Raw genomic sequence first — 9,180 nt, 5'->3', positions numbered from 1 at the left:
CACAGAGGGAGAAGAGAACACTTCCACACTGTGATTAGAGTCTAATGTTATTATCTTTTTATTGCATCATATTCATTGCCATATTAGAAAAAAAAATTATTTTAAACTTCAAAATTCTTTCTGGTAGGGGAATTAGAGTTACAAGAACAACCAATTATTCTTCCTCAGACTGGATTAGAGTACTCTCTACATGTCCATAAATCCTTATAGGGGAGTGGTGAGATGGGAATTCATCATGTTTCAATATTGGAAAAAAAAATTGTAATTAAGAAGTTTGGTTCTTTAGTGGTCTTTGGAGAGAAGAAGAATGAACTGTTGATTTGCATAATTTAACCTCTGAATATTCCATCTAAAAAGCTGCTTCATCAGCCCCAAAATTCGTTCAAAATTGAAGCAAAGGGCAAGTGGTTGCGAGGTTTGGCCTCTCCAGGGTATCTCAATGGTTGGTAAATTCATAGATTTATTGTATTATGAAGATCACATTATTTCATTAGTGATGGACTAACAATAAATTTTGTTGATATTATTGTATACAGCCACCTAGGTGACAATGGATTTGATCCTCTTGGACTTTCAGAAGACCCTGAGAACGTGATATGGTTTGTGCAGACAGAGCTCTTTAATGGTTTGTGGGCCATGTTAAGTGTAGCAGGGATGCAGCCGCCAGAAGTCTTCACAAAGATTTGTATCATCAATGTACCAAAATGGTATGATGCTTGGAAAACAGAATAATACAAAAAAATTCTTTTCCAGTTAAAAGAAATAGAGCATAAATTGTAGATATTTTAATGGTCAAGTTCCTTTATTTGTTCATTATTGTAATTTTTTCTTTGATACAATCTATATGTTCTTAACTTGGGATCTTGAGGGCTAACAGTTGAGATAATATTGGTCTTACAATACTATTTGAAGTATAAGGCTTAATTAGATGTTGTCTGATTAGTTTTTGCCTGGTTGAAAGAGATACAAAAAGAGGGTTTATCAGTTATTTGATGCTACTTTCACAACAATAATAGTAATGAAAATGCATTAACCAGTATGGTTTATCATTTAATTTTCTGCTAGAGTTTATGATCACTTTACATTAAACCCGGCAACAAATTCAGCCAATAGAGAGAGATGGTTTGAAGGCTAAGAGGCGTTTATAGTGGTCTCCAGGACAGTTTAGCTGATTATTTCTGGAAATTTGAGGTTTGGTTTATTTTCATTTGGGTATTCGTATTCTCAAACATTTGATGTAGAGGCTTAAATGTTTCCTTCCCTCTTTGAAGTGTAGAAATGTGGTTTGCTTTTCTCTTCTCTTATTATGTTTTTCTTCTTTTTTTTCCTATCGATTTCTTGTGTTCTAAACATAGCCTAATGGCCCTTTGGTGGATGATGTAGGAGACATCCAAAGCTGATTTAGATATTGTGCATTAAGATCCTTAAGTTTAACTATGAGAAAAGAAATCTGGTTTCATCTACAGGATTGCTATGTGAAAAGCTTTATTGTTTCTATCAAAGTGCCACAGGGTCTTAGTCGTCCATCCTGGATGCTCTTGATATGTGGTTTTTGGGTTCCTGAGCCGATTAATGCTTCTCAGATGACAAATTCATTCATTTATTTTGTGTGAGCTCAATTTGTATGGACTGTGAGATTTTGAGGTCTTTCTTTTTTTCTCTCCTCAAAATTCCTACATGTGATGTTGATGTGGTGAATTCTCTTTTTGGCTTGTGGTAAGTTCTGCCATACCGTGATCTGTAGTAGATGCCTTGAAGGCAAACTCAAATTGCTGGCAAAAAACATATTTTTCTGTTTAACAAAATTACAGGAATGTGAACTGCATGCAAGAATCAAGATCGTGAGTATGTTTGAACTTTGAACATATTTTCAGCATGAATTCACTCAGATTGGAATCATATGGTCAGTGGCATGTTGACAATTCTCAATCCTCTTTTGCTACTCTGTCTCAGTCCCTAACTCTCTGCTGGTTGCATCAGTTTGAATAGCAATTATTGTTGGTTTTGATGCAAAATTCATCACAGTCAAGGTCTTATTTCCGGATGCATTGATTGCTTTTTTTTTTTTTCTTTCACTTCACGTGGCAAGCGTCCTGTGTTTTGCATGGATATTTAGATGGATGCAGCTCTGATAGATCGCGTTCCTGTAGACAAAAATTTGAAAATCTCAGGTTTGAATTTTGGTGACAGTCACAAACCTACTTGTGCTAACAACCTTTTGGAAATGCTCAGTACCCATTCTATGATTAGAGTTAGGAAAGATTGCTTTGTAAAGTAATGATAAATTTTGCTAAGTGTGCTCCAGCCATAGATTTTTTTATTCTTTTCATTTTTTACTTGGATAATTATTTGAAAGTGAATTTGGTCTGAAGGAAGAACTTCCAGGAGGGGGCTTTTGGGTTGGAACTTACTGCAACTAATTTAATTATTGATGAACCCGTCGGGGAGAAGGCAGAATTAATCAATTGAACTGGATGGCTCAGCATATCTGCATATGGAAGAGAATGCTAGGGTTAGCTTAACTTTCCAACAAAATGTTATTGTTAATTAATATGGGTCGGATCGTGGGTCGCCCACTTGGGGTAATCATAGACCCACTAGGATTGGGAACTCTAGCTAGCCAATTCTCTATAAATAATAGGGTTTTGGCCACAAATCCAATTAGGGTTTTGACCTATTCTCTTATGTCTCTCCCAATTGAGAGTGTCTCCAAGGATCTCAATTACAATCCTTGGATTTGAAGGGTGGAATATTGCCTAACGAGATCGCCGCAACCTTTCGTTTGTCGTTGTTCGTGCGGATCGACTCGTGGTGCAACCCGATCCATTCCGCTGCAAGAAAATCTATACTGAGGTAATCCCCGATACCTGTTTACTTTCCGTTTAATAGTTATGATGCTTGGGCTCTCGTCATCTGATTTTTGTTTCAAATGTCCACACCAATGACTTAGGGCAAATATTACTGTCTTTGCTATTCTCTGATGCTGAAGTTTGTATTCCTGTTGAGGTTGAGCTTTTTTTTTCTTCTGAAGATGCTCTTCATGCAAGAAATCAAGTAAGAGGATACCCTTGTTATTAATATTGTGGCAATGAATCATCTTAAGCATCTGATGTCTTCAAAAATCTGATATGAAAACAATTTGAAATCAGAGAGCTTACTATTCTGCTTGATTGGAAAAAGAGAAGAAGAATAGGTATGGATTTATTAAGTCTTTTGTCGATTCTTCAATGGAACACTGGTTCTGTATCTCGTGGATTTTTTTTTAATATATATATATATATACTGTATTTGATAGGTATATGCATGATTCATTGAAAGAATTGAATGATAGTAGTGGACAGGGAATGAAAGGTCTGAGGTTTAAGTATTCTGTGATTCAATTTGGTTAATTGTGTGGAAGGGGTAGTTGTAACTTATAAGTTGTTATTGAGTGTTAGTATAATTAATGTGGTTTGTGCTTCGGTAGAAGGGATGGATATGACTGAGGTCTATCATACATCATGTTGCCATTGTGTTCTTGGCATTGTGGATTTTGTCTTCGTTCATTGGTGCCATCATGTCTTTTAATTCATAAGTTTGATCTATCTCTATCAGGTAATGCTGTTGCCCCTTCATGTTTGAGGGTTTCGGTTCTACTATGTTCAAAGGTGATTTTTTAGGGAGGGTTCTACTCCAGTCACTCAGAATAAGCAACGTTAGGCTGAAGGGAGTGGACCTCGTTCCAGGCCAATTTGATGGATAATATTCCATCACTTGAAGGAGTCCAAACTAGTCTATCTGCACTATCTATCAGAGAGTCTAAAGTAGCTATTTATAAAGGAAGCACGAACAAAAGCATAATCAATGAACCCCAATGTCTCCTATTCCCAAAACGCCAACTTTCGTTAGAAATCCCTAAAGAACATCAAGATCAATATGCAAAGCACCCATCAACGAAGTTAATAAGACCTGTCCCCAGTCATTTGTCAAGCCAAAACAAGACATCGCCTTGACCAATTAACCACCTTGATTCAGATAGTAAAATTTCTTTCATCTGAATAGACCATCTCCAAGTCTTCGATCCAACCATGCAATTGTTGACTATGGTAATGTGAACACCCCTGAAGAATTTGGCAAGGAAAAGGGAACTTCAGTGAGCCTTCTATACTCATATTCGAACCGAAGTCCCCCAATGACATGACTCCAAGCCCTCCTTGATCCATAGGTCTACAAATCTTTTCCAACTTACCCAATGATGAAGAGAACCAAATTCTGAGGAGCCCCATAGGCCATAGGAGTCTACTGTGGAATGTATCATGGAGCATATCTCCTCCATCCGTATCCCTAAAGTTGACCCCTCTAGTCCATCTCTTATTGATCAAGTCTCGGATTGCAATTCTTCTGGCTCTGATCCTTCCTCGGGAGAAAATCATCAAACACTGATACCTCCCCTCTGGGGCTCGTTCCCCCAATCCCCTTTGGGCATCTTCAACAGGCACTTCCTCACCCTCCGCAAGAAAGAAAGTTGATGTTTCTCCGAAGATCCACAACCTTCCTTATGTGGTCACCGCCCACGATGACTTTATCCCTTCGACTGCTAGGATAGAGGTAGGCCCTACCTTAGACTCTACAAAGAATTCATATCTTTCGGAGTGTTAGACTCAAACGAACCTCCATCATAATGGCCCACCCACCTTGTGCTCCACTTCCCTAGCCCAGGCCATCCCGACTCATCCTGATGGGCCTCCTAGCCCAATCCATTACAACTGACCCTTTTGTGTCCTTCCTCCCTTTTTCTTTACCCGCCAAACATGCCAAAACTAAACCAGATTCAGCTAACACCAACGAATCCCGCTTGGAGCCATCCACCACATCCTCTCTCCCCTGCTCCTACAAGCGTCAAAACAAGCCCCTGGTATGCCTTGATCCTCTTCCTTGAAGCATTTATTGCCCCCCTCCAACTTTGCCTGATGTCTCAAGGCCTTGTTTAGAACCTCAGGGGCATGAACTCCCTTCAGAAACATGCTGATGTTCATTTTCTTATTAAAAAGCTCTGACCCGCTTTCTATTGTTTGCCTGAAATGCATGTGAAAGAATCCTATGTTGCTCGAGTTGCCTCCATTATTGCCCCCGGTTGGTCCTTCATTACCAACCACTCCCATCTTCCAAATGGACATATTTGTTTCTTTGCGACAAGGCTAAGCTATTTGTCTTCCTATTATCATCTTCCCCTAGTTTCTTTACCTTCTATTTTCGATAGTGCCTGTACCTATTCTATTTTTGCTCCCAGCCATATACGCCTCAAATCGCATGGCAGGCAGAGACATATTATAGAATGACCTTCTTCATAATGCCGGTAAAATTGGGTCTTGGCCATAGGGGATTTGTGCATACTTCAATGTTATTCAGTTCATCCATAAGAAACAAGGCGGGGGTCCTATGGATATTGCAAATATTGATGCTTTTAATGAATGTATTGATGATTTGTTGTGGATGATCTCAGATGGTCTAGTATCAAATACTCTTGGAATAATAAAAGATCAGGTGATGCCCCCAATGCTTGTCAGTTGGACAAAGTGTTAGTGAATGAAGCCTAGCTTTCTTTCTTCCCCCCTTCCCATGCTTCTTTTGATCCCCTAGGCATATCCTGAAGTTCCCTCTTAATCCAACCCTACACTTTTTTGGGCCCTATACCATTTAAGTTTGTTGGCATGTGGTCTTCCCATCCAGACCAAGGTTCGAAATCTCGTTTCGTTTTGGTATTTCGGTGGGTTCATGACCACTTAAATACCAAAACTTCGGCGAGATTTCGGCCAAAAGATTGTATTTTTAAAAATTTTTTTTTTCAGTTGGCTGTTTCGGTGATCAAACAATGGTATTTTAACCTGAAATTTGGGGGATAGGCTATTTTAAGGTTAATAAACATGATAAGAACATAAAAAAGCAAAAATATTAGAATATGATATTGTTTTAGTGTTGTACCTTTGTTTGGCAGCAACCGTCGAACTGTTCTGAAAATTGTACCTACTTCATTGCTAGAATAAGATGTAATATGGTAGTAAAACAAATAAATAATGCATTTAAGCCATGATCAAACATACATCAACATTAATTAGCTAATATTTATAGTATTAGAGATTTAGAGTAGTATACAATGCGACTCTAATACTAAAGTAGATACTAAAGTCAGACACTGAGCATGTAACTTGCATAACAGTACAACAGTAATGATAAATTCATAATGACTATGTAGTAGATACTATCTACTGGAAAGAACTATAACGGCCTAACTTGATTTCATGCTCAGTACGAAATAATCAACGTGCATTTTCCTCTTACTGCGCCACAAATGCATGCCACGTCATAGTGTGAGAAAATAATCGAACATAGTCCTCCACAGCTGCCAAAAATACTGAGTCATCTACATATTGAAGGTAACTATCTGAGGGTACGTATCACCACCATAGTATGAAGAAGAACCCGCCATTGAGTTACTATCAACTGATGGGTCTGGCAATGTGTACGAGTTGGCTGGGACCGCTGGGTATGAGAATAAAGTGTCCACAAAGCCACTACCATGTGACTGGGATTGGAAACCATATTCAGAACTACTACTAGGAATGGATGAACCAGATGTATGCCCCATCCCAGTGAATTGACCATAAGGTCTATGATAGTGCGACCAGGTGCTCCCATAGTTATCATTTCGGCCGAATAATTCGCGAATTATTCGGCCGAACCGATTTTTTCCGAATTTTTGATAAAATTCGGACCGAATCCGAATTAAAAATAAAATTCTTTAAAATTCACGATTTTTTCCAAAATGAATATAAATCGCGAATAATTCGGACCGAATCCGAATTAAACCGAATTATTCGGTCCATTTAAACATTATTTAAAAAAAAAACCAAAAAATAAAAAAATAAAAAAAAACAATTTTTTTTTTTTTAAAAACCCCAATAAGATTTTTTGACCGCTTTTTTGACCGAATCCTTAAATTAATCATCCGAATTATTCCGAATAATTCTCCGTCCGAATAATTCCCGAATCCGAATTTGTTAACTATGGGTGCTCCCTCCAGTAAATGATGGCACATGACATTTCCCACTCCCTCTACTTTACTGTCCGGATGACTATTCCCTCCACTCAAACTCATTCCGCCAATAAAAGTAGATAGACTATCAATGTCCATACAATCTCGTTGCCCTTCACCGAATCGGCGACGAGGCCCTCTACTGTAACCTGAACTCCTCCCTCCACCTGATGGACGTGCACCATAATCAGAATCTTATGTGGTATACTCAAAGTGACTCTCCCCAGTGAATCGCACCGGCTCCAGCTGTGGATCATCCTGCACATACTGCTCTCGAACACCTTCAAATCTATCATCATCACCTCCCCCATCACCATCATCATCGTCATCACCATCACCGTCGCCACCATCATCACCCTCCTCATCACCTCCTCCACCATCTCCATCTCCATCTCCATCACCATCACCATCACCATCACCATCACCATCACCATCACCATCACCACCACCACCACCACCACCACCACCACCATCACCATCATCACCATAACCATGTGTCTGAGTCTAGGTGTGGGTACGACCACCTGATGAAATGGACCAATCATCTTCGCCATCATCATCATCATCCCTACCAGGTGCAGGCTCGAATGGTCAAGGGGTCTGTAAATGTATCTGATGAGCACATTTATGTGTGAAATCTAGGGTAGTAAAACATACATTTTACATATTTAGAATGGAGCTACCTTGGGTTTTACTCTCTTTTTGCAGGTTTTATACTTTCAATGCCTTAAGGACTATCGGACGCTATATCTCCAATTTTACACGTAAAGAAGTCCTATTTCTTTTCATGGTTACGAAGAGGACGAAATTTTGAGCAAGATGGACGTGTTCAATTAAAAGTACACATACGTTTGGTCAACCGTACAAGTGATTATTCTTTTCGGGCAAGAAAAAGAATAATAGATCAGAACTGAACCGAGATGCAGAACCAGCCCGTCTGCAGTTGTCCCAAGGGTATAAGGAATATTTCAAATGCCAACAAGGATCGATGGACCACATCCTTAAGTGATTGAAGATTCATTTTTGGTAACAACAACTACCTAGCGTAGTTGGTGAGTTGTGGTGTGGAAAATCCCTTGCTTATTAGGAGGTCTCAAGTTTGAACCTCTTAGCTACTATTTTGTTGAGGTTTTTTTTAGAGTATTTTCTCTCTCCTACTCATCACTCAAAGAAGGTCGGCCAAGATAGTTGTACGCAAGTTTGAAGAAGAGAGAGAAAATAAAGAGAAAAAATAGGAAAGAAGAAAAAAAGAAAAGAAAAGACAAGGGCATGGATGGAATTTCCCATTAAAATAGAATATTTCCCAAATCCAAGCAAGGAAAATTGGCCAAGGGGGGTTTCTTGTGCAAGAAGAGAGAGAAAAATAGAAAAAAGGAGAAAAAATTGGAAAAAAAAGGTAAGAAAAATCGTGGGAGATCTCTCTCCACATGTTTTCTCTCTTCTCTCTCCTCCACCTCATCAACAAGATTAAAAAAAATATTTTTTTTTAGAAGCTAAAATTGTTAGCTTCCCTCCCCCATTCTCTATATAATAGAATTAACACAAGGGGAGGAGGCACTTCATTCTTCTTCTAGGGTTTTTTTAGTTGCTCTATCTCTTTCTCTAGCTCTAGTTCTAGGTTTATGCTTTAAACACTTTTGTGAGTTCTTTTATTCAATTAATGTAAGCACTTTTATTTTTCATTCAGTCTTTTATTTTTATTGTTTAAGCAATTGAAGTTGTAATTTTCAAGTTCTAGTTCTAGGCTTAGTTCTAGGTGATAAGAACAAGCTATGAAGCATATCTTTCAAGTTCATTTTTTTCTTCAGATTTGTTTTCTCGAGTACTAGAAATTTCAGATTTGATTTATTCTAGATCTGGTTTTTAGTACTGGTAGTATCTCAAATTGGTCAAGTTTTCAGTTCAAGTAAGTAGGCTCCCTCAGTAGTCTTCTCTCCCCCCTCTCATTCCCTCTTCTGACTACCCTTTCTTTCTTAATTTAGGATTTTAATTTCAGTCGTTACATTATTGCTATCCCTTTCCCCCAAGGTTCATGGCTAGTGTATGTGTTGGTTTTGCCCCTCCTAGTCATAGAACCATCAATTTATTGTTTTTATTTTAATTGTCTC

At 38.5% G+C, this 9,180-nt stretch overlaps 2 long non-coding RNA genes across 2 annotated transcripts; one reads left to right on the top strand and one right to left on the bottom strand.

Annotated features, from left to right (window-relative positions):
- The first annotated feature begins 36 nt into the window (after positions 1-36).
- Positions 37-905, top strand: LOC122068213. Its single transcript, XR_006137006.1, has 2 exons — positions 37-442; positions 537-905. It is a non-coding gene; the product is annotated as an uncharacterized LOC122068213 (long non-coding RNA).
- A 1,166-nt stretch (positions 906-2,071) lies between these two features.
- On the bottom strand, positions 2,072-3,580 carry LOC122068214. Its single transcript, XR_006137007.1, has 3 exons — positions 2,868-3,580; positions 2,412-2,488; positions 2,072-2,144 (listed from the first exon to the last, which is right to left on the bottom strand). It is a non-coding gene; the product is annotated as an uncharacterized LOC122068214 (long non-coding RNA).
- Between the last annotated feature and the right edge of the window lie 5,600 nt (positions 3,581-9,180).

Source organism: Macadamia integrifolia, unplaced genomic scaffold (genome assembly GCF_013358625.1).
Source record: "Macadamia integrifolia cultivar HAES 741 unplaced genomic scaffold, SCU_Mint_v3 scaffold3583, whole genome shotgun sequence".
Taxonomy (NCBI): Eukaryota; Viridiplantae; Streptophyta; class Magnoliopsida; order Proteales; family Proteaceae; genus Macadamia; species Macadamia integrifolia.
Note: the sequence above shows the minus strand (reverse complement) of the source record. Positions and strands in the feature narration are given on the sequence as shown.